The 22036-nt window shown below is 43.3% G+C and overlaps 1 protein-coding gene across 3 annotated transcripts in view; it reads left to right on the top strand.

Moving 5' to 3' along the window:
- Positions 1–211: 211 nt before the first annotated feature.
- The window catches only part of FAM107B (family with sequence similarity 107 member B), a 53251-nt gene continuing 31426 nt past the window's right edge, over positions 212–22036 (top strand). Inside the window, exon 1 of one of the 3 annotated variants that reach the window (XM_026033309.1) lies at positions 212–255. The gene's annotated coding sequence lies outside the window, so the exon portion shown is untranslated. Of the gene's footprint in view, positions 256–1863; positions 1923–19438; positions 19457–22036 lie in introns of those variants that run through there. The other 2 variants (XM_026033308.1, XM_026033307.1) reach the window with 2 other exon arrangements.

The raw sequence follows: 22036 nt of genomic DNA, 5'->3' as shown, positions 1-22036 counted from the left end.
GCGCAGGTGGGGCAGGAAGGGGCCGCGGGCGCCGCTCGCCTCAGGGGGCGGCGGGCGGTGACTCGGCGGCGGGACCCGCCCCCGGGCCGCGCCGCTCCCCTCGGCGAGGCCGCGGCGGGCAGCGGAGCGGCGGCAGCGCGGCTCACGGCGGCGGGCGGCCGCCTCCTTCCCTCTTTCCCTGCCTTCCTTCCTTCCTTCCTTCCTTCCTCCGAGCCGGGCTCCGCGCGGGGCGCCGCCTGCCCCCGTGCCCGCCAGGTAGGTGCCGCCGCACAAAGCGGCGCCCCCGCGGCCGCCCGTGGGGTAGGGGGCCAGGGGGGCGTCTCGGCGCCCGCCGCCCTTCTCGCGAGGGAGCAGCCGAGGGTGGGAGCCGCAACAAAGGGGCCCTGGCCCTGCGCGGCCGCCGGGGATGCGCCCGCTCCCCGCGGCTGCCGGCGGGGGGCGACGGCTGCTGCCCTCCCGGGGGCGGTTCCTTCCCCGGCTGGGCTTTATTGTTATTTTTATTATTATTGTTATTATGCCGTGGGGTTTCTCGCTCTGCCTTCGCCTCGCGGGTGTTTTTGTTCGCGGAGCGCCCCGCGCGGGCCGCGGCCTCCCGCGCTCCCCCGGGAAGGGGGCGCGAAGCGGGAAGCGTGGCTGCCGCCGCCCGGCCCCGTCCAGCGGCGCCCCGGGATCGGTGTCCAGCCTCTGCCCGGGATCCGTGTCCAGCGGCACCCGCGGGCCCGCCGAGCGGCAGCACAACTTGGCCCGGTCCCACGGCCCGTCCCGCCGCCCCAGTCCCGTCAGAGTTTCCCCGCACATCCCGGAGCTCCAGGTTATCCTGAGGCCCGTGAATCCCATGGGTGAGCCCAGCCGCTCTCTGTGGGTCGCTGCAGCGTTCGTGCTTGCTCGTTCCTCACATTTACTCATTTATCCCGGCCCGGCGCACGGTGGTTGTGTCCGTGTGGTGCTCGGTCCCGGCTGGTCTCCGAGCAGGCTCCTGTCAGGGGAATTCGACTGGAGAAACACGCGGACTTCTGGCATCGGTTGTGAATTTGCAGACAGGCACAGGCAGAAAAACGAGGGAAAAACGCTCCCGAACAAGCCTGGTAGCGCTGCAGCGTGTAGCCTGCGCCGGAGCTGCCGGATAACTTCCCGGCAGCTGCGCTGGGATGTACATTTTTCACTAAACCCACAGCACCGCTAGGATATTGAACTTGGGTTGACTTGGCAGAGGAGTGTGCAGGAGCACTCGTCAAATGGGCTTTCCCCTGGGTGGTTGGAGGTGCGGTTGCTCCGTCTTTAACCTCTCGGCATGAACAGGGCACGGGGAATCTCTGGCTTTGTCGGTGGATGCTTTCCCAGCGACACCCGGCCGGGCAGCGTGTCCTGCGAGCGCGGTAGCCGCTTGCTYGCTGTCAGTGATATTTGCTCTGCGACAATAGGCGATTGTTTGCCAGGCTTTATTAAAAGCAACCACAAATGCCCTGTATCTCCCAGCACAAAGCCCTTCTTGTCCCAAAGCGACTGYGGGCCCATTTCACGCTTGGTGTCGCTCCGCTGATGTCAGGGGCGAGTTTTGGCAGGTGAAGTGTCACTCGTGTTTTGTCAGAGTCCAAAACACTTGAAACTAATTTTGCTATTTTGTGCTATATCCAGCACTTTATTATCATGAATGAAAGCATTTCACTGATACGTCTGAAAGTCAGGGGTAGCATGGGGAGCATCATCCGATCAGATCATCTAAACGCATCTAAATACTCTCTCCTCTCTCAGTTCTTATGTCCTTTAATATACCATCTTGCTTCTTTTTTTTTTTTTTTTTTCCAGTCTTGGCATCTTTATTTTCTCTCTTCCAAGTTAAGGAGAAGTTTCTGGCAACTCACCTGGGTCGCTTAAAGCTTTTGAGAGTAGCTGTATTGAACATAGTAGCAGCCCACCGCTGGGTAAGTGAGAAATGAGGGAGCAGCTGCAGTTCTGAGGCCTCTCCTTCCTTGCACACACACACATACGCACACACATGCCTCTTCTTTACGAGCTCGTTTGGGTGGTAACTGTCCTCACAGAGTTTGCTGAAGTGGCAGATTGTTTGACAGAGTCGCGTGGTGCAACAGCCAGGCCTGGGGAGGTGGAATAGACCAGTTGAGGGTGGGGAAATGTCCTGGATTTTCACCTGGTGACACACTCGGGAGGTTGAGAAACAGAAATGTTTTGGAATGTGTCTTTTTGTAATGTGTCTTTTTGTAATGTCAATAAAGAAGGAAAAAAGAAAGAGCATCTAAGAAAAAGTTAAAGATTAGGAAAGATGAGAGCAAACATTGTTTTTAGTAGTTCTGGGAAGAACAGTGGAATTAGTTAACTATTAATTGGCTTTAATAAAACTTACTTGTCTCTATGAAAGTTTCAGGAACTTTCAGATGGTGCTGAACTGAACTATGCTATCTTTGTAACCAGTTAGCAGTGTGAAAAACATGCAGCCAACCTGTAGGCCCTTCTGACACTGTGGCAGTCTTAAACAGAGCAAGTTTCAGTTCCTCGGCTTTACAGAATCTTTGCTGAGCGCTTTTTGTTTCTGACATTTGCACACTGTGCAAATACCTGTTCTGGTCTCACAAGTAGGTAAAAAGAACGTGTCAGATACAATTCCCACTGGTGCTTTTCTGGTATTTTTGGAAAAAGCAATAAGCAGGACCTGGTTTTTTTTTTTTTTTTGCGTGTGTGAGAGGAGGGGAGGAGAGCGGTAGAAATCCTTAATGCTTCTTAAAATCTGTAACTAGTTTAAAATGTATTCTAGTCTGGCCCACTACACAGGTGTTTGAGTATCAGTGGGAATTAAGATTTGCAAATTAAGGTGAAGTTGCAAGAAGTCTGCAGCTCCTCTGTCTTCAACAATGTGTAAGTTGGAGTTTAATAGAAGCCAACAGAAGGGTTCAGCTGTGGAAAGGTCGCAATCTAGTCTGAACATAAAAGTGTAAATTGAAGGGAAAAAGGTGTTCTTAATAGAATGAGAAACTCTTGGGCTAGAATTATGTTTCTCAGTGTTAGTTCCTTTCTCTGTGCTGCAAATTCAGATTGGTTTGTGCTTGTTACACACGTAGCTGCTGGTTTTGTGCAGCTCCTGTTCTGCTGYGGTGCGCAGAGCTGTGCGTGCTGCTCAGTGTGGTGATGCTCTGGTGGCAGAAATTGCCTGGGAATGCGTGAACAAGAAGTCTCGACACCTGTGAGAGAAGGAAGGATGTGGTCAAGCAGAACCATTTCTTCCTCTTTCCATACCACCTGAAACCCTGTTGGGGGTACCCGCTACCTCTGTTTCATGGTGCTGAGAATACTGAAGCTGGAAGTAATGTTCGTGGTTACAACACTGAGGTTAGTAGTTGACTGTTCCAGTTGCAGATTCTGTTGTAATCTTAAGCATTACTTTCAATACATGTTTCAAGTTGGCTTGAAACATGTGAAAAAAAGCTTCCTTTTTGTATTTAGGACTACACTATAGAGTCTTTCAGAGTTGAAAGGCGGGAAGGTTGCAGGTAAGGGAGCAGTGATGCCAAGTAGTATCTATAAATGATAAATGAATAAGCCACGAAGACTTGGTGATGTTTGTGTGCAATCATCTGTTCACTGGTACCCTCATAATTTTTAAATAACACTTCATATTAGCAGTTACTCTTGCTTTATTTGTTTGTTTTAGCCTGTAGTTGTCAGGGCAGGATTCRTAGTGTCTTAGTGCAGTTTGCACTGAATATGGAACTGTTCAGCTTGGAGGTGCTTGAGGCTGCCCAGGTAATTGAGTTTGCACAGACAGGACAAACATCCTTGATGATGACATCAAGGAGTACAAATGCAGCCTCTTTGCCTTGTTTTGTGCAATAGCTTCTGGATTTATTTATTAAATTTGTCTGGCAACATGAAGCCAGAACACTGTCTTTTGTGCAAGTACCTGCTCTTCTTGAAAGAGAGAAATAGTAGGTAGGAGCAGAGGAACAAATTCCTTCCATTGAGGTGAAGTACATTTTTCATTATTTTACCTTTATGCTGAAATTTGAGGCAATACGCCTGTATGCACAATAAATCTGAAATTCTCTGTTCTGTCCTCTGGCAAATTTTAGGCTCTTACATTTACACTCTATCTGTACCAGTTGCACTAGGGAGCTATCCTCAGAATGATGGAGTGTGGAGCTTTTCCTGGTAATAAGAAGAGGTTTAAGGGTTTGCCAGCAACCTTGTTGCTTTTTTAGTGGGAGGGATCTCAGCTTTTCTCTCTTCCCAAGATTTAAAGTTGCCTTTCCTGCAAGGTAAAAAATAAAATCCATGAATTCTTCAGAAGGAGATGTCCTCATGTTTGACTTCTTGGTAGAAGCAGTCCCTCAGCCCTCCATAAAGTTTCCCCTTTATGGAGGGGAAACAGTCTTTAAGATTATTTGGTATAGCGGAAAGGGAACCCGCATTGAGTTACTTTTGCTTATTTGGTTATTGAGGGTTCTCCTGTGTGCTTCAGGACGTTGAGTTCACCGTGTTGGTGCCAAGGGGTGCCAGCTGACTTGGAGTCCAGCAGCATCTGCTCTGAACTGGAGCCAATGAGACGCTGCCCCTCGGAGGTATTTCCACAGCAGTGGCATTTTGTGGGTCTTTCGGTGGGTTGGCAAGTGGGGGATGATGATGAGGAATAACAGAATGATTCTTTTCTCTCCTTGTATGTACAGTGAAAGGGCATTCATGTATATACACAGTCCTTTGTTCTGGGGTGAATAATAAAACAGAGCTAACAGCTCTGGGTATGCAAGATGATGTGGCAAGAAGTGGGTCAAGACTGTTCTTGTGTGCAGAAATGCAGTGCTGATCTAGGCCAGTGCCTGCGCTGGGTGCTTCCAAACAAGCTGGAAGGATTTCGGAGGAGCTGGAGTTCGTGCTGTCAGATGGGTGAAATGCCCCTCTCGCTGAGCAGAGCACTTAAGGATGAGGATCAGAATGGATGTTCTCGAGTCACTTTGTGTGTTAGTGTGACTGCAGGGGAAAAGCTTTATTATCCAGTACCTCTGGAGTGCAACGAATTTAGTTGGGGCCAAGAGGAGTTTCCTTTTTGCTGTCAGGGTGAGTTACTAAGCACCTGTGCTGCTTCAGCTGAAATGCTTTCCCTCTACCCCCATTTCTTTGCAAGTGTCACTAGGGAAAAAGATGCTTTGCAGAGTGTCCCCCTGCATTCCTGCTGCTCGTGTCCTCCAGACTTTCTGCTACAGCCGAGCTCCTAACTGCCCTTCAAGGAGGGGTGCCCAGGGCCATCTGTGCCCACACTCTTCCGACTGAACAAGGCATTAACTTCTTGGGCAAACATATTTGTCCTTTAGGAAATAACTTTTTAAAACYAGCATTAGAATTAAAGAAGCTTAATCTCTCTAAGAAACAGAAATGCCATGTAGCAGAACTCCTAAAGAGACAGTCCCAAAGAATTTACAGCCCTAATAGGGAAGGGATAGGGAGTGAATGGACATTAGAGATACGAAAGAGTGAAGCATCTTATTTTTGTGACATTAATTGAGGCTGTTTTGCACTGAATGCAACTGTTGATGAGTTAGATTTTTCTGAAACTTCCAGTGTGGGTGTATTTTTATGTACATAGGTACTTTRTTACTCATGTTGAACCCCTTACAGGATAAGTTATTCTCATTCTGCCTCATAGGAGTCTATACACATATACATTCCAGCTAGTTAAGATTTACATCTTCTCTGTAGAAGAACTGCAAAAAAAAGACATCTCCTCTACCTTGTAATCTGCTTCTAGGCAACAAAYAGGAGATACAGATCCAAGATGACATGTTCCTTTAATTAATGTAATCCATTTGCTAGTTTCAATTAAAAATTTATTGCAGGAAGGAGGAGCACAGGCAGACATCCGAAGTCTCATTTTCCAAGAAAACTGGGCATATAAAAAGCCTTAGACCARTGCTCTTTCACTAGAACATCTCTGTAATGGGTGTGACTTTTGTTGTGAAATTTTATAAGACTTCTGTATGATCCATAATGTTGGTGTATCTATAAAGCAACTAAGTAAAGAACTTTGTGGGAATAAATTAGAGGAGAGTATTTAAATCCTGAGAGACTTCTTGTTTGCTGTGACAATGRGTCACATAAGTACCCAAGCAGCTAAACTTCCTGATAAAATTACAGTTTAGGTATTTGTTTGGTGTCTTCATAATCCACTGCCATTTTTATAATGTTGTGCTAATAAAGCTCTCTGGGTCTGAGAACAACATTCCYCATTGACAAAATTTTTCAGTATCAATTCTTAGTAAAGTTGTTTTACTGAATGTTTTTTTTTCTCCTTTCTTTTGGAATTATACAAGAAAAAACACCCTCTAGTTGCAACACTGTGGTCTGTGTCACTTTTCACTGTTTCTCTGCATCCAAAGAAGGCTTTTTTTTTTTAAAAAAATGCTTAATTCTTTACACTGTCATCATATAGCAGCATACAGGGGGAGGCCTGTGTTTGTAAGGAACAGTTCTCTGCACTGAAAGGCAAGGGTTTACGARTGAGCTTTAAGGTAGAGAAATAGTGATTTCAAAGGAGCTTCYCCCTTCCAAATATTGGCTGAAATTGCATTAATAAGGAGTCCATCCCATGGAGTGCAGCAGGCATTGATAAACTGCGCTTCATTAAATGAAGGGGTTTATTTTCCCAACTCCTTCCTCTCTTTTTATTATTGCATTTCAATTTCTTTATTACAGGTAACACCACAACTAGTAGAATTTACTAGAAGAAGTATTTAAAAAAAAAAAAGCAAATTTGAGTCCCAGTGGTCTGTTCGATTAGTTTTGTTATGTCTAGTCATCAATCTCAGCTGATTTCCTAATCAATTGGATAATTGGCAAGACTTAAGACTTACCTTTAGCTGCAGAGTTACACTTTAAGGATTTTTTCCTTTCTTTCTAATAGAAAGTTGATGAGGAACAGCCACAGATGTACTTAATTTGCTTTTTAAATGCAGATACTTAGAAATGGTGTACTTTAGAAAAGAATATGGAAGTTCAGCAAACCATTTGCCAAATTATAATCTCTTCAGTTAATGGAGATAAAACGCCAAGCAGCACATACCTAGGCTATGGAGCCATTGTGTATTGGAAAAATAAACTGTAATGGGGCAAACAAATTCTCCCAGTGTCTGTTTGAAGTAGATAGGTGTTTATTGCCATTATTTTCCTGATTGGGAAACAAGGGCTGGATTGATTTGCCTTCAGYTATAACCAATTAGTGGCAAGGGCAGAACTTGAACTCAGGACTTTGAACCAATAAAAACAAACAGGTTGAAACATTGGAAAAAGGAAGTGCAATGAGAAGTTAACACAAACAAGTAAAGCTTCATATTTCAAGCATAAACCTATTACGCCACTTGGAAATCATCTTCCCATTGAGGCCTTTAGGCAAGTGTGCAACCTGAAAGGCTCTTTCTTGCTGAAACAGGATCTAGTTAGATGACAGTCTCTTCCTTACTTGCCAGTTGGGTGCCTCTTACTTTGCATCTGTGGAGCTTAGGAGTGCTGAGAAAAATCCAAATAAATAAATAAATTAATTGAAGTTCCAAGAAGGACCATCAGGCAGACTCCACTTTGTCCTGAAAAGCTGCAACGAAGCCGTGCTAGACGTTTTTTACTTCTTTTTCAGACAGGTTATTTGTGTTTCTTTGTGTCAGTCGCCCAAACCACCTGCACTAAATATGGAAATACAGCTGACTCACAGACAAGTTATTGACACCTTTGTAGGGGGTGTCAAATCTAGCAGTTTAGGGTAGGAAATGAAGAGTAGTTTATTAAATTGCATTTTTCCTTCTGTCCAGATATTATTTTTTATTAGAACTGGACTGAGCATATGATAAACATCTCTTTATGAGATGAACTTCTGAAAAATTCTTTGGATCACTAAATGACCACAATGCTTTTTTTTTTTTTTTTTTTTAATGTAAAAGTTGCATCATAAAGCACAATGCTCACTTGCTTTACTAACTAGTAATGCAGAGGCTGAAGTAGCACCCTTAAAATGACTGCATCATTTCACTTTGTTATTTGAAAGTGTTTTCATCAGTGAGGTCTATTTGGAAGCTGTGGAAATACTGGTACAGAAGTGCAGAAAGATAAAAGCAGTTACACTTTACCCATCCCATGTCATACCTGATGAAACAACAGTAGCACTTCGTATCTGAATCTGTATTTTGACACAGCACTAATGCTAGTTTTCAAATGTCTTGGGGGCTCTAAGGTACTTCCAATGATACACTGTATTTTCATGCTTAATTGGAATGAATCATAGGACTGTTCGTGAGCTTTGTGAGAAGAATGAGCTTCTTTTTCTTTCTCTGAATAAGCATTTTGAAAGTGAAATTTGTTGCAGTTACCTAGTGTTCTCAATCAGTGYGTTTGCATCACTGATGAAAATGAAGAGATGTTTTTTCTTAGCAGCATTTTTACACAAATTTAAGCAACTCCACACTTCCTTAATGATCATTTTTTGTTTCTATACACACTTGGTTAAAAGGCAAGGCAACTTTTTCTTAGTTTTCTGGATTGCTAAATATCTGTGCTGGCTGCTGCTCCTTTGCCTTAGCTGTCTCGTGTGCTCTCTGCTTCAGCTGGATGTGGGTTAGACACCGCTCAGCTACTGGAAACATAARGTAAATAAGTGAGAGTGTGCACCAGAGAATCAAAGACCCCTGCAGGGAGTGCCTAGTGCTCTTTAAAGCAGTGGGGTTTTTTTTTTTCCAGTATAATTGTTAATAGAAGAGCAGTTGAATGGAATTTTAAAACCTGGAATCATTAAAGTTGGAGACAGGTAAAGTCCAAGTCRGTTTCAAATAGAATTACTTTGAAGCCCTTAAAGAAAGGGGAGTAGAAGAGTTGTGTGAAAGTTGCTTTCTTTATCTTCGCTTGGAGTTTATAATTAAATCTATTTTCCTTTCTAATTCCTCTTCCTCCTTCCCTGGATTTCCCCCCCTCCCCCCCTTTTTTTTTAAATTAAGAATATCAAACTTTTGATAAAAAGTCAAATGTTTTGAAGCCTAAATCCTACCTTAAGAAGTTAAAGGCCTTGGGCTGAAATGCCTGCAAGGTGGATTGAACAGATGTGTGTACACTCAATAAGGGTGAGTGAAAATCTGCCTTGCAGCTTGTGGCAGCACCAGGTCTCTCTCCTCCCAGTCCCTTTCTGGACTCCATATGTTGCTTTTGATGGGCAGGGCATAAAGCAGACTGAAGTTCCCTAATTTGGATCAGTTTGTGTATATTTCCTAGAATCAAGTAACGGTGCTTGGACTGAAAATTAGTTTGTGCCTGGCTCTATTCTAGGCCATGGACACAGTGAAAAAAGRGGTGAAAAGTGAGGCAGGGATTAACTGGGAAAATCTCTTAGTGATACAACCTTGTCCTCAGGTGAGTAACTGGGATTAAATTGGGCTCTTCTTTGCAGCAAAGTGAGGCTTTCTTGCATGATCCGGTACAACATATTTAGTTGGAAATATACCTGATGCCACAGGTCTCATACAAGACACCTGATTGCAGGTGGAAGCAGGGAAGTAAATTAGAGCTGACCTTTTCTTCATCATGTTTGATAAATTTGGACCCAGTTGATGGATCACTGAGGAAGATGAGTCAGATTATCCTTCTAGACTGCAGAAAAATGAGGTGTGAGACAATTAAAAAAAGAAGTCTTTGGAATATGTTTTTCCCATCTGTATTTTCTCCACAGACTGAAGCTGTGAAGTGTCTAGCTGAGCTGTGTGAGACAGGAAGTTCCATCTCCATGTGAGGAAGAACTTATTTCCTGTGAGGGTGCCAGAGCCCTGGCACAGGCTGCCCAGGGAGGTTGTGGAGTCTCCTTCTCTGGGGATCTTCCAAACCCGYCTGGATGCCRCCCTGTGCCCCGTGCTCTGGGTGTCCCTGCTGGAGCAGGGGGTTGGACTASAYGATCTCTAGAGGTCCCTTCTAACCTCAACCATTCTGTGATCAGCCTGCCTGACTTTCACACCAGCATCACAAGCTTGCACTCTTGTGTGCTGCACAGCTAAATCCCCATGGTCATCTGGTTCATGTGGAGCCAAACTGGGATATTTCCATCTTGCCTTCCATAAACCTTGACATAAACCTTTATTATCTTGACACTTAGCTTTGATCCAAGTTCCTAGGTTTCATTGTTTTTATTTATTAAACCTACTTCTAAGTACTGCTACAGTTGCTAACTAACAGCACTGAAATCATTCCTCTAAAGAGATTTTTCACCTGTCTGGAGTCTTTCTTGTATTTCAGTTCACATGAAATGCAGAACTTCTTATCTTAGAGGCTGAAAAGTTGGCTGAAGTCATCCAAGACTCGAGATACATGTGTGTACACTGCATTTATTGCATAAACAGTTTGAGAAAGTCTGTTATCTGAAACAGGAGATCCAACGTGGTCATATATACACTTCTCGGTTATAAAAGAGCCTCTTTTCTGGTTGTGTATTGGCTGTTGCTTTTGTGCCAAGACGCTTCCTTACCGTGGCTCTTGCAATCTGCTTGTGCCGGAGTCCTGCTGCTGTAACTCAAACATTTGCCTCAAAACAGCGCTATAGGTTCTTTCTCTGTTGTTTCTAAATGTTCTACAACATGGTTGCTAACTTTTTAAAAAGGAACAACAAAAAAAAGCCTCTTGTGCAAGCAAACCACACTAATTTCCTTCAGCGCTATTTAGCTGTCACTTAGTGGGCAGCCCAGATGGGGAACACTACTTATGCTTTCATTCTCACTAGCTCTCTGAACGTGAAGCCCCACAAAAACTTGGTGACACTGAGGGGAAAAACGGTGTATTTCTGTCCCTCATTTAGTTATTCTTATAAAGATGCTCATTTAACAATTCCTAGGAGCTTTCTGTAGCTGAATGAGCTGTTCCTGTAATGCAGTGACATGTGCGTAGCAGTCCTGGAAACTGGAACATACAGGAAACTCGCTTGTTATTCCAAATCTTTATATTTTTGTAAACTCCTTCAGATCTTCGGGCTGAAAGACTAACCCCTGAATTAAACGTGCAGCTGAGTTGTATCGTAGGGAAATAAATCTTAAATTTACATGCAGTGGAAACTTAGCCATACTGTATATAACCTAGTAAGGTCACAGTGTGTGTTTGAAGTTTCTTAAAAAATTGCAGGCATGTGGATAGCAGTTTCTGTAGATCATTGACCTGCCATGTCATGTAGGATCAATCTTAGCTTAAATAGGAAATACTTCTTAAGGGAAGCTGCTGCAGACCAGAGCTTGTGTTCTAACCATATTATCTCTGTAGACCAGTAAACCACATGTTTTATCTGGTATTCTTCCCAGTGCACAAACATGCCTGGTGAGTAATATACTGCAAGCAAATACATCCAAGGGTTGGTGCATTTGGCCAGCTTGGAGTGTATGCGTAGGTATAAAGAAGTTTTTTGCTAGTTCTTGCCTTTTGCTCTTGTATTCTAAGTTTACCTTTCTAATACCTTTTCCTTTTTAAGCTTTTTTTAATGACGTCTTTCAGGGAGTTACATAGATAATTCTTCTTAATTATTTTTATTGGTACATAAAAAGAAGGCTAAGGACAATGCTCTTCCAGGTAAGAAACAAGGAAGTCAGAAATACACCACTTACTACTTTGAATAAAGCCATAGTTAACAAAATATTGTGTCTGGCCTCTTGCCTGTGTAATAAATAAACTTAGACTCTTCTAAGTCGTTATTATCTGTTTTCAGAAATAGTCATGTGTCCATTTGCATTAACATCCCATAGGGAAGCTGAGGAAAAATTGGCTAGAAAGTACCCATATGCAAAGAAATCTTCTATTTATTTGCTTTCCAAGTCATGCAGTTTCCCAGTGTTTGCATGTATGGCTTGAGGTTCTGAGAGGTCATCTTTGTGAGGCTGATCTGTATTTAAAACTACTTTTATGTATGCAAAGTATGAAACGCTGTAAGACTCCCATTGACCTCCCTTGTAAAGGCTGCAGAAAGTTRTCTTGAGTTATTATAATAAATAGGATGCCATCTGCCCAGTTTCTGGATAGGAGAACTCTCTGTTTAGCAAACTTTGTGCTCGAAACCTCCTTTCTATCCTGGCACCATTAAACTGGTTGTTGTTGATGTTCTCCATGTTCTCTTTCCAGATGCTACCCAAGCCCAGCAAGTCAGGGTTTAAGCTCAGAGCTGGTTTTGGACAGTTGAGCTGCCTCTAGCCACAGCAGCCCAGACTCAGCCCTAGAAGGGAAGACTGTCCCTATTCCAAATTTGCAAATTTTTCTGTAGTTTTGAACTTTTCCATGGAGACTGAAAGTTCTGCCTGAGGCTCTAGACGAAAGTGAATCAGTGTCAACACTGTCTATCGGGTGACTGTTGAATTAATGAAGAAGGAAATGAGAACTCTCAGTGCTACTGCTTGTTTCTTGTTACTGAATCTCCCCCTTTTTGTCTTTAATTTCAAGCTCAGATCACTTCACATCCTAATTTTGGGCTGCTTAGGCAGAGGTCCATAAACCCTTTCCACACAGCTGTGAAAAGCAAGACTTGCATTTAGGTCCTGGCTGTGTTGCATGAGCAGTAGTGACACATTCTGTTCCCTACGAGGAAGACTTCGTGTTACASGAGTGCAGCCCTGATTCAGTGAGTGTCTCAAGAGCACCCAGTGTTGGAGTTGGAATCGTGATGCCCCAAACTAACAGGTAACCAGACAGACCCATAGAGCACCAGGGCAAAGGGTGTAGCACCTACGCTGCATTTTAAGCATGGTTTTGATATGAATTGTGAATGGAGACCCTTGTGCATCTAGGTTTGGTGAATGCAGGTCTGCCCCACGTTGCCTGCTGCAGGAGCAGGCAGGATCACGCTCAGGTCGCCCTGATTATCCACGTGGGTGCCAACAACCATGGATGGACCCAGGCAACGTTACCCTCCCGTTGAGCTGGTCCTTCTGGTTTGAGCCTGTCCCTTGGTTGGCCATTTTATGGTTGGAGACTTGGTTGGAAACTGCAGGCGCTCCTGGGAGCTCCCTGCTCTGCTTTTGTTGTTGCAGGAAAGTGACAGAGCGGCTTCTTTACACCACCAAAATGACTATTTTGCTGTGAATCAGGAGTGACTTATAAATAAAATGCAGATGAAGGATGACTTTAAACAAGGTGTCTCTCTCAGACCTCTAAAGCAGTTGAGGTGTCATCCTGCACGTGAAGTGTCTTCAGCTGCTGTTTGGCCCTCTCCATGTCCCAGAGTGGTGTCTGCAGCAGCTGTTAGCAGCCTTTGGGGACGGCCCACAGAAGAGGGTAAGAAAACATCATCTTTAAATCCTGTTCTGTGCAGATCTAATCCCTGCAGCCATTCATGGGGATCAGAGCCTGGAAGCACAGAGAGCTGGGACTTCCAGAGCTGCTCCTTGGGGGCATCAGTTCATTCCGGTACTTTGTGGAGCTGCCGTTCAGCAGCAAAGCAAGAGCTTGCAAATAAAGTTCACTGCTGATGGGGGGTGGCAAAAAGTGATCTCCTGTGGAGCTCAAGTTACTGTTGAACCAGTTCAGATCTCTTTAATGGAAACCTTCCTTCTTCAAACCCCTTTTGCTGTCATTTTACTTGAGTCACAAAACGTCTGCTTGAACCTTATGAAAACAAACCAAACCCTTGTTCTCTGCTGGTTACAAAACACTTTGGTTCCTTTCCGTGTTTTTGTTTTGTGTTATTTACTTAGCTGCTGTTAAAGGAGCTTCTTTCTGGGGTAAAAAGACACCGCTTTTTAGCTGGAGCGTGTTACTTTTTCATAAAGGGAGATGTATAGCTAAATTCTTTGCAAAATGAGTTAAACATCCATTCCAGCCCAAACTTTAAAGTGGAAGCACAGGTCATTTTAAAAGACAGAAATATCTGGGCATAACAGAGTATTATGTGATAATACTTTTCAGCAGCTGTGGAAATAAAGGAAAATGCCTGACCAGTTCTGGCAAAAACTTGCCTAAATTTATAACTTAGGGTGTATGCACATGATCTCATGACACAGTGAATTTTTGCAACCACATGTAACACAGCCTGGTATGTGAACATCAACCTATATTTACAAAATTCTGCGGTGTTTCTTTTTCTTTCTGTTTTTTTTTTTTTCCAAGGCTGAGATGTGCCAGGACCAATTGTAGACCTTTCCCAGTAGATTCCATTCCTCCTTTTGTGCTCCTGTTCTGCTTTCTGGCTCTCTCTGCTGCTGGTTGCTCTGTTAGAGATGCTGAAGTTTAGAAACCTCAAGCTGCAAAGTCCTTCATAGGAAAAAATGGTTCTGTGCTCCTGAACTCCTTATGTTGCCTTTCTTTTTTGAAATGTTTTGATACTGTCTCCGTTTTTCTGGCAGGTTGTGAGAAGCTTTTTAAAATAGTGACTCCAGTATTTATTCAGAAAAAGCATCAGTATTTTCTGYTGTTAAGAGTTCTGGTGAACCCAGGATCACTGTTGAATCATTTGGGCCTGGGGTTTTCTGAATCACTGTGCTTGACCTTCACCATAAGTACATATTTTTAGAGATAAATTGATAAGAAATGATAAAATACTTCAATGCTACGGATTTGATGCTCTGCACGCATTCACCAAATGGCTGTCACTGAGATCAACGGTTTCCTGTGTTTTATTAGCACTCCAATTGCAGCTGGTTCTATAATCTCACATTTCTTTTCATAACTATTTTATAAGGAGAAGGAGCTAGTCAAACCCGTTCAGGTTTCCCCGTTTCAGGGCTGTTCTCCTTTCTCCTCTCTTCTTAACAAACCCACTGGCTGCCTGGGCACTCAGCYCCTCCAGCCTCTGGCCGCTTCTCCCAGCAATCCTAAATTTGCACCARAAGTTTCTGTCATCATTTATGCAGCTGTATCTTTTTATGCAGCTATATCTTTTGGACCATCTCTGTCCCCTTTTGTTCTGGTGTGCACACAAAAGCACACGGTGCCACTTTTATTTCGTGGTTGTTAGTGAGCAGAGGCCTGGGTTACAGTGAGGTTCCTCCTTGATCAGTGGGATATTTTTGAAACTTCTAAAACTTCTCAGAGTTGAAACCGTGTGTTTCTTGTATCTCCTAAGCAATTATTTATTACTCCTGCTTGTCAGTAATGTGACAGCGAGATGTGCCCGCTATGGCAGCCYGGAGAGCGGAGCTGCTCCTGGGAGAGGTGGAAAGAGAAGGACAGCGAGAGCAGGTGGCAGCTGCCGCAGGGAGATGAGCCCAACTTCTGCTATGTGATCTCCAGCCAGGTGGTTTCTGGTGCTGCCAGCAAAGGTGGGCAGGGAAGAGGGGCCAGCCCGTATCTGCAGCAGTTCAAGTGCAGATAGCTGGRCTGCTGGAGCAGGTAGATGAGAAGAAATGGGGCTTTGTGGCTCATGAGCCTTCTGAAGGCCTTTCCAAGGGAAAGGCATGGCTGGAAGAATCACCCAGGTCAGCAGASCCTGAAGACTTTCTGTTGGCCACAGAAGGTTGAAAATGAGATTTTTAAGAGAAAACAGCGAACTCTCCATGAATCTGCTGCTGCTGTGGGTTCCTAGGGTGTGCTGAAGCTGCAGTGCTCTGTTTGCTCTGCTGTTTTGTGAGGAATGGGCACCTCCTCCACGCTGCACTTGTTCTGTTGTGTGAGCATCCTGGCACCGTGGTGATCCCGGAGCGAGCCCTACCCAGGATCAGGTCAGGAGAGCTGCTTTATACCCCCTGTTTGGGATTTTAGTTTCTCCTCTGTACTCAGAAACTAGGCCTTTCAATTCAGTAACCAGTTCTTTTGAACTAGAAAGAGAGATTACGTTACAAAGTGAGTTTTATAAAGCCAGGCCTATGTCGAAGTGAGAAAAGGATGAACTCTTCCACTTCTGAAATCTGGAATCACGACCAGAAATAATCCAGTTACTAACTTCAGTAATTCATTTGCTTTATAAATCTGACCCTTGAACAAAATATGTCTTGCATTTTGTCCCTGTGAGTCTTCAGATGATTTTATTTAACTAATTAAAGTCAGTTTTACTCTGCCTTTACTAAATGCAACTTTGATGCAAATAACAGCTGAAAATTTGTTCACTCGAAGCATTAGAGTCATTTTCCATGTTGTAAATAAAGAATTTGCATAAATGTATGTTAATATATACAGCCCATTTAATTAATGCATCTTATCTGCTTATTTAGCAATTAAAATGCTCCTGTTACAGCAGCCCTTCCGCAGAGAACGGCTATAACACAGAAAGTGCTACAAACATTAAATGATCAAGATTCCTGCTTAGATCACTTTGATTTTAGAGTGCGTTCATCTCTAGGATGCAAATCAACGCTGGTGGTTTTTAGCTGAAGTGAAAAACGGAGGTGGGGGGTTATCCTGAGAGCTTATGTACTTTGCTCTTAATGTAAAATACTGAAACCCACAGGCTCCAAGCTTTGAATATGCGGAAATCACCTCTGGCTGTGCGGGGAGATCCTTGCGTGTGCAGGTCGTGAGGAACTCGAGGGCCTGCCAAGGAAAGGCCGCGTTGGGTAAAAGTGAGATTGCAAATCGAAACTTGCTGGGACTTTCCTTAAATCTGGTATAGAATAGAGGAAAACAGTCATGCTCAGGGAGTCTTGGACCTGCTTTGAATTCAGTTTTAAAGACAAGGGTTAGTCAGTGCTTTAAAATTTGGTTTCCTCGCCCACCAAAATCAGTAAATTGTAACCCAGCATCAGATTCTGGCTAGGCACTATGTGCAGTCTGTAACAGCCCCTGCACAAGTTCGGGCGAGTGACCAAACAGCCTCTCTTTATTCTGTACATATTAATTATGGATYAAAATTTACAGTTGGAGCAATGGGATTGAATCTGTTAGATGATTTATTGCTTTTAAGGAAAAATATGTCAAATAGACTTCATGTGGTAAATATTCAAAACAGATAATGAAAAAGCTCTTTTKGGGGGGCTGTGAAACCAAGGCTTATGCATTCAACTGATTTTTCTTCATTTTGGAATACTGAATACCAACTTTTTTAAAAAATATTTTTTTTAATCAAATGAAACATMTTTCCAAAAGCCTTCTCTATTCTGTTTTCATTAAAAAAATCAAATTCTTAGATAAAATTGTCAGCTTTTCCTTCATAAGGAATCTTTTTGTTTAATAGGGAGGGAAAAATGTCATGTCACAAAATTATATTTCAAGACTTGTTCCGGATTGGTTTTGAACTGTTTCGCCTCAAGCTGCTGGGGGTTTCTGTTCCCATTTTTCCCCTCAAATGACGTTTTTCTGAAAAATATTATCCAGTTTCCCTGAGGAACTTTTCAATTCCCATTAGCGGTTTAAAGAACCCATATAAGGAACAGGACAGGAATACTGGAGTTTTGGAATAACTCACTGGATTGTGAGCAGTTTTAGAGGAAAAAAATGTTTCGCAAGGTTTTCATGTGTATGTTGCAAAGTTTAATTGGAGAATATGCCCAACTTAAATTAGTATGAAACTGGAATTCAGGCAATGCACTGTGCCTATTCACAGGTAATRAAGAGGAATCTTTCCTAAATTTATTAATCCCAATGTGCAATTTTGTTGTGCTTTGTTCTTTGCAACCTTGACGAGTAACAAAGGGAAATCCTGGCCTGGACCCATAGCTGTTTTACATTGGTACAGGCCAATGAAAGTCAGCAAAAAATTGTATGTATTTAATATAAAGCATATGCTGAAAGTGATTTGTGGAGTGGGATTTGGGCTCTTGATAGTTTTGATCAGGCCTGGTATCCCATCTCATCCTGGGCTGGCTTTGGATAAGGCCCTTGACTGCATTTTGAGCACACCAAGGGACTTTTGGGGAGAGAAGCAGGAGGGAAGAATGGTCTTTGAAGCCCTTTGAAGGGCAATTATAATGTACACACATCCTCCTCGGAGAAGGCAGGGATCACTGAAAGTCAAATTAACTAATTAATGAGGTTTATCAGATGAAAACGTACTCTAATTAGCTTTGTGACTGAAAGCAGCAGAACACATCAGCATGCACAGCACCCRGCTGTTAGATGGCTTCAACATCAAACAGCTTGTTCTGTGGAAAAGTTTTTTGTTTATTTTACATGGTTTATGCCACATTTTGGTTCTTGAGGTTGCTGTTTCCTGCAACCTTTGTGTAAAGGACAATTTTCTGCTGTTTCCCATATATGTACTTCTTTGCAAGCTTCTGTTGAGGGAAGGCTTGTGTTTTTTTCTTTTTTGCCTCCCCCCATTCTTAAGAATAAATCAATCATTATTTTAGCAGACTTTATGGAGCCTATTAAATAAGAAGTGTTTAGGGGCTCTCCATTGGATTATCGATCTTTTGGATCTAACTTTTGCCATACCAGTTCTTTCGTGTCACCTCTTTTTATTGTTTCACTTCACACAYGTGCTCTGCAAACACAGAGCAGACTGTGAGTCTCAGAGCTGCAGGATATTACAGTATATTCCTGATGAGATGAGATCTCCTGGCTCTGTGTCCTATAAATCCTAAATAATGCAGAGAGCTTTAGGTTCAAGAACAGTTTTGATAATAAAACTTACCCCGTGCTAAATTCCCAGCACCCCTCATGGCCGGTCAGATTAAGGTTATTGTGAACTTTTTTTTAAAAGGTTTACTAAGGCTGAGCCTTGTTTGCTTCCCATTCCTTTACTGATTCAGTAAAATATATTAACCATAGCTCTGTCATATCTGCACTTTGCCTGTGTGTACAGAGAGGAGTGGTGATTTACAGACACTCCTAATTCCAAAATGCTAAGTGCAATGGCCAGCACTTACTGAAGTTGATCAACCACCCCCAGCAGAAGCGGATGGGTACTTTGATAAGGAGAAGGGAGCAAGGATGGCAGCATTTGCTGGCTCTGAGAAACAGGTATGTGTTAATCTTAAGCAAAGACTAAGCATATAATGGGYAGTAGTGGAACTAACCTGCCTGCACTTGCTGCTTCTGTTCACAGTGATTTTGTTCCCATGTTATTTTCTTGATTGCAAAAGTGTATTTTAGCTTAGTGCAGATTTGATCTTCCCCAGATCTATTCTCCTTAGGGTGGTGGTGATGGACACAGCTGCTGGTGATAACGAGCCCAGGTGCTGCTGAGAGCCAGGTGAGACCCCAGCTCCCTCCRTAGGTGCTGTCCCCCACTTACATGTCTTCTGGGAGTGCTGCAGTTTTGTAAYGGTGATAGAGCCTGTTAGGTTTAAAAAATGCATTTTCTGACCATCAAAATGATAGTGTTTTCATGCAGCTGCTTAGGGCTGTGTCACCATTTCTRTTCTAAAACCCTGTTTCCAATGACTGTGCTGTCCAGTAGTGCTGTTACAAAGGGCTTTGCAGAAAGKGGTTATGCTGAGACTGAAAAGCAAAATTATTCTGTCTCTTCTAATTTTATGTTCACTGAAAAAAAATGGAAGGGAAGAAGGGAGTGAAAGGGAGTGAGATGTAGTTGAAGATGCCTGGAATGAGAAGCATGGCTTGGATATCAGTGGGAGTGTGGTGGGGTAAAAAGGTGAGTGGGAGAATATTTTTCAGGAGTTAGGGATTGCTGAATTATTGGAGTTGACCTGAGCACTTGCACAAATCTCAAGGAGACTCCTACAGAAAGTAGGGATTAGAATGGGGCAATATCCTTGTCCTGGAGTGCAGTCCCGGTGCAGCAGGGCTTGTGCTCAGGGTTGTGCCTGGAAAAGTGGAGGTTTTAGCTGGCAGAAGCTGATGGCAGGGGCTGGTTTTGCACATTTTAATTTTTCAAATCCTATATTGCTATATCATGTGACTTTGAAAGGAGGGTTGGCAGCCTTTGTTCGTTGCATTTAACAAGAAATTAATACAGTCATAGTCCAAATGGGTGAGAAATTGCAATCTTACCTTGAGAAAATGGGAAGCAATTTATGTATTTGGTCTTCTTTTTTCTTCTTTTTCACGTGGTTAGGTGTTGGGGAGGTAGTGAAGGGCAGCTATGGTTCCCTTTATCATGCTTGATGCTAGAGATGTTTATTTTATATTTTATTTATAATTGCCTCTTGCTTTACAATGAATCTCTTAGCTCTCTCCTGACAGCAAATTTGTGACTTGCAGTAGATTGCTCTGTGACTTTGGACCATGTAAATCACAAAAAAAAAAAAAAAAAGTAAGAGGAAATTAATGGAACATGTGAACATACTCATTTACTCCCAGGCTTTCGTTTTTGCTTTCTCTACCATGAAGTTTTCATGAACTTTAAGTTAGATCCTATTGCAATTGCTCGGTGTAGGATGAAACACGGACTTGCCTTCTTTTCCTTTCTCTTGGTCTGCAAAATTGTAATTCCTAGATGTTTTCTGAGATAATGTTTGCTTGCTCACGTACTCAGATCTAAACTCATAGTTCAATTTAGTGGAAGAGGAAGCGTGGAGTTAATCTTCTCTGCTGTAATTAGTGAATGCAAACTTTTTGGCTTTATCGACAGACTTCTAGTGYTGGCCACGTGGAGTGTTGCAGCAATTCAGCGTACAGTAATATCCAGTTCATAATTGAAAGTCTCTTAAGCAAAGGCAGCACTGTTTTATTTTTGACTTCAGTTCTGTATCATCTGTATTAATTTCCGATTTCCCTTTTTTAATGCATATTAAATAGTTGGGTTAGGGCTAGCTAATACAGCAAATGGTATGTAGATTTTAGGGTTATATTTCAGAGTGAGAGGATGCTAAACTGGCTTATGTCTTATTCAGGCTGCCTCTTCTTGCCAATCAGAGTCTTTCACATTTTTGGTAAYAGCTTATGCATTTGGTGCATTGCTTATGAGAAGCATTGCTGTGAAGAATCGTAGGTGAGTCATCACAAAGCATTTCAATTATTAACAAAGGCAATTTCCTTCTTTAAAGACAGCAGCCTTCAGGCTGTAATCATGTACAGAACATAATCACACCATTCTTGGACACAGATAAAAATGTATTGGACTTGAAAGGAGAATAAAAGATGGAAGCAAGAGACACACTTGGGATTTTTCTTTCCCACCAAAGTTTGAGGATCTTCTTTTTGCAGCAGTAGAAAATTCAGCTGTCCCTGAGAGAAATGACTGGGAGTCTAAACGGTCCCGCTAATCCCTACGGTGCTTCCTGAGACTTGGCCTGATTTGCTTTGGTTTCTGGTTCCACCTGAGCTCCTGCAAAGCTCTGGGCAAGCAGCTCGACTTCTTTGCAGGTTTCGCTTCCTCGTGTGGTRAAATCCGGGAGGAGGATCCCAGCTCTGCTGAGTGCTGCAAGGCTCCTTTGCGAGTGCTCAGGGCCCAAGGCTGCCTCCTGCTCCTAAATTTAGGCCTGGGCTGCCGCTATGCCCAGCAGGGTGGGGAGAGTCAGCAGCAGAAGGTGATTCCAGTGAGCACTCGTTTATCCCAAGGAGCGCTGCAGAGCTGTGTGAGTAACTGAATGTGAGTTTTCTGGGAGCTGGTGTATCCCAGCCCTCCTCCCGAGTGCTGTGGCCTTTCTGCACTTTGTTTTCCATGTGCAGTTGTGTGTGGAGGCACCTGCAGTCACATCCAGGGGCTGCCAACACCAAGGCTGGCGCTGCACAGCTTTGTGTGTATTTTGATATACTGAGAGTGCCTCTAACTGCTAAAATAGCTTATTTAAAGCTAGCACAGAGAGCTCTGTCTGTAAATTTGGGACATGGGTGCTGCTGCATGTAGGGGATACGGACAGCAAACCTTGAGGTTCTCCAGAGAGGGATTCAGCTCAGCACTGAGCTGCCATCGCTCTTAATAGCAGTAACTGGCCCCAAACAAGTCCATGCTTTATGTAGTCTGTCTGTCTGTCTGTATTTTGAAATGAATCACACAGCACTGGCTTCCTTGCAGATGCTCAGCCCTTTATTGAAGGGGGTGCTTTGCTTGGCCCTTCAGCTCTTGCCTCTTTGGTTCTGCTGTTTGCCCCTTCGAGACACTTAAAGGATTTGTATGTTCACCAGGGCAGCATCTTCCATAGCCTTTTGTGTTGGAGGCTGAATCTCTGACATAGTCCTGTAGTGACACCCACTGTGACAGAATCCTTCTTKGAACCTGTATTCTTAGTGTGTGTTTATATAGCTCTATAAATATACATTTGTAAGTGTG

This window comes from Nothoprocta perdicaria, unplaced genomic scaffold (genome assembly GCF_003342845.1).
Source record: "Nothoprocta perdicaria isolate Ctin4 unplaced genomic scaffold, notPer1 scaffold_127, whole genome shotgun sequence".
Lineage (NCBI taxonomy): Eukaryota > Metazoa > Chordata > Aves > Tinamiformes > Tinamidae > Nothoprocta > Nothoprocta perdicaria.
The sequence above is the reverse complement of the archived record's forward strand: the minus strand, read 5'-3'. Positions and strand labels throughout refer to the sequence as shown.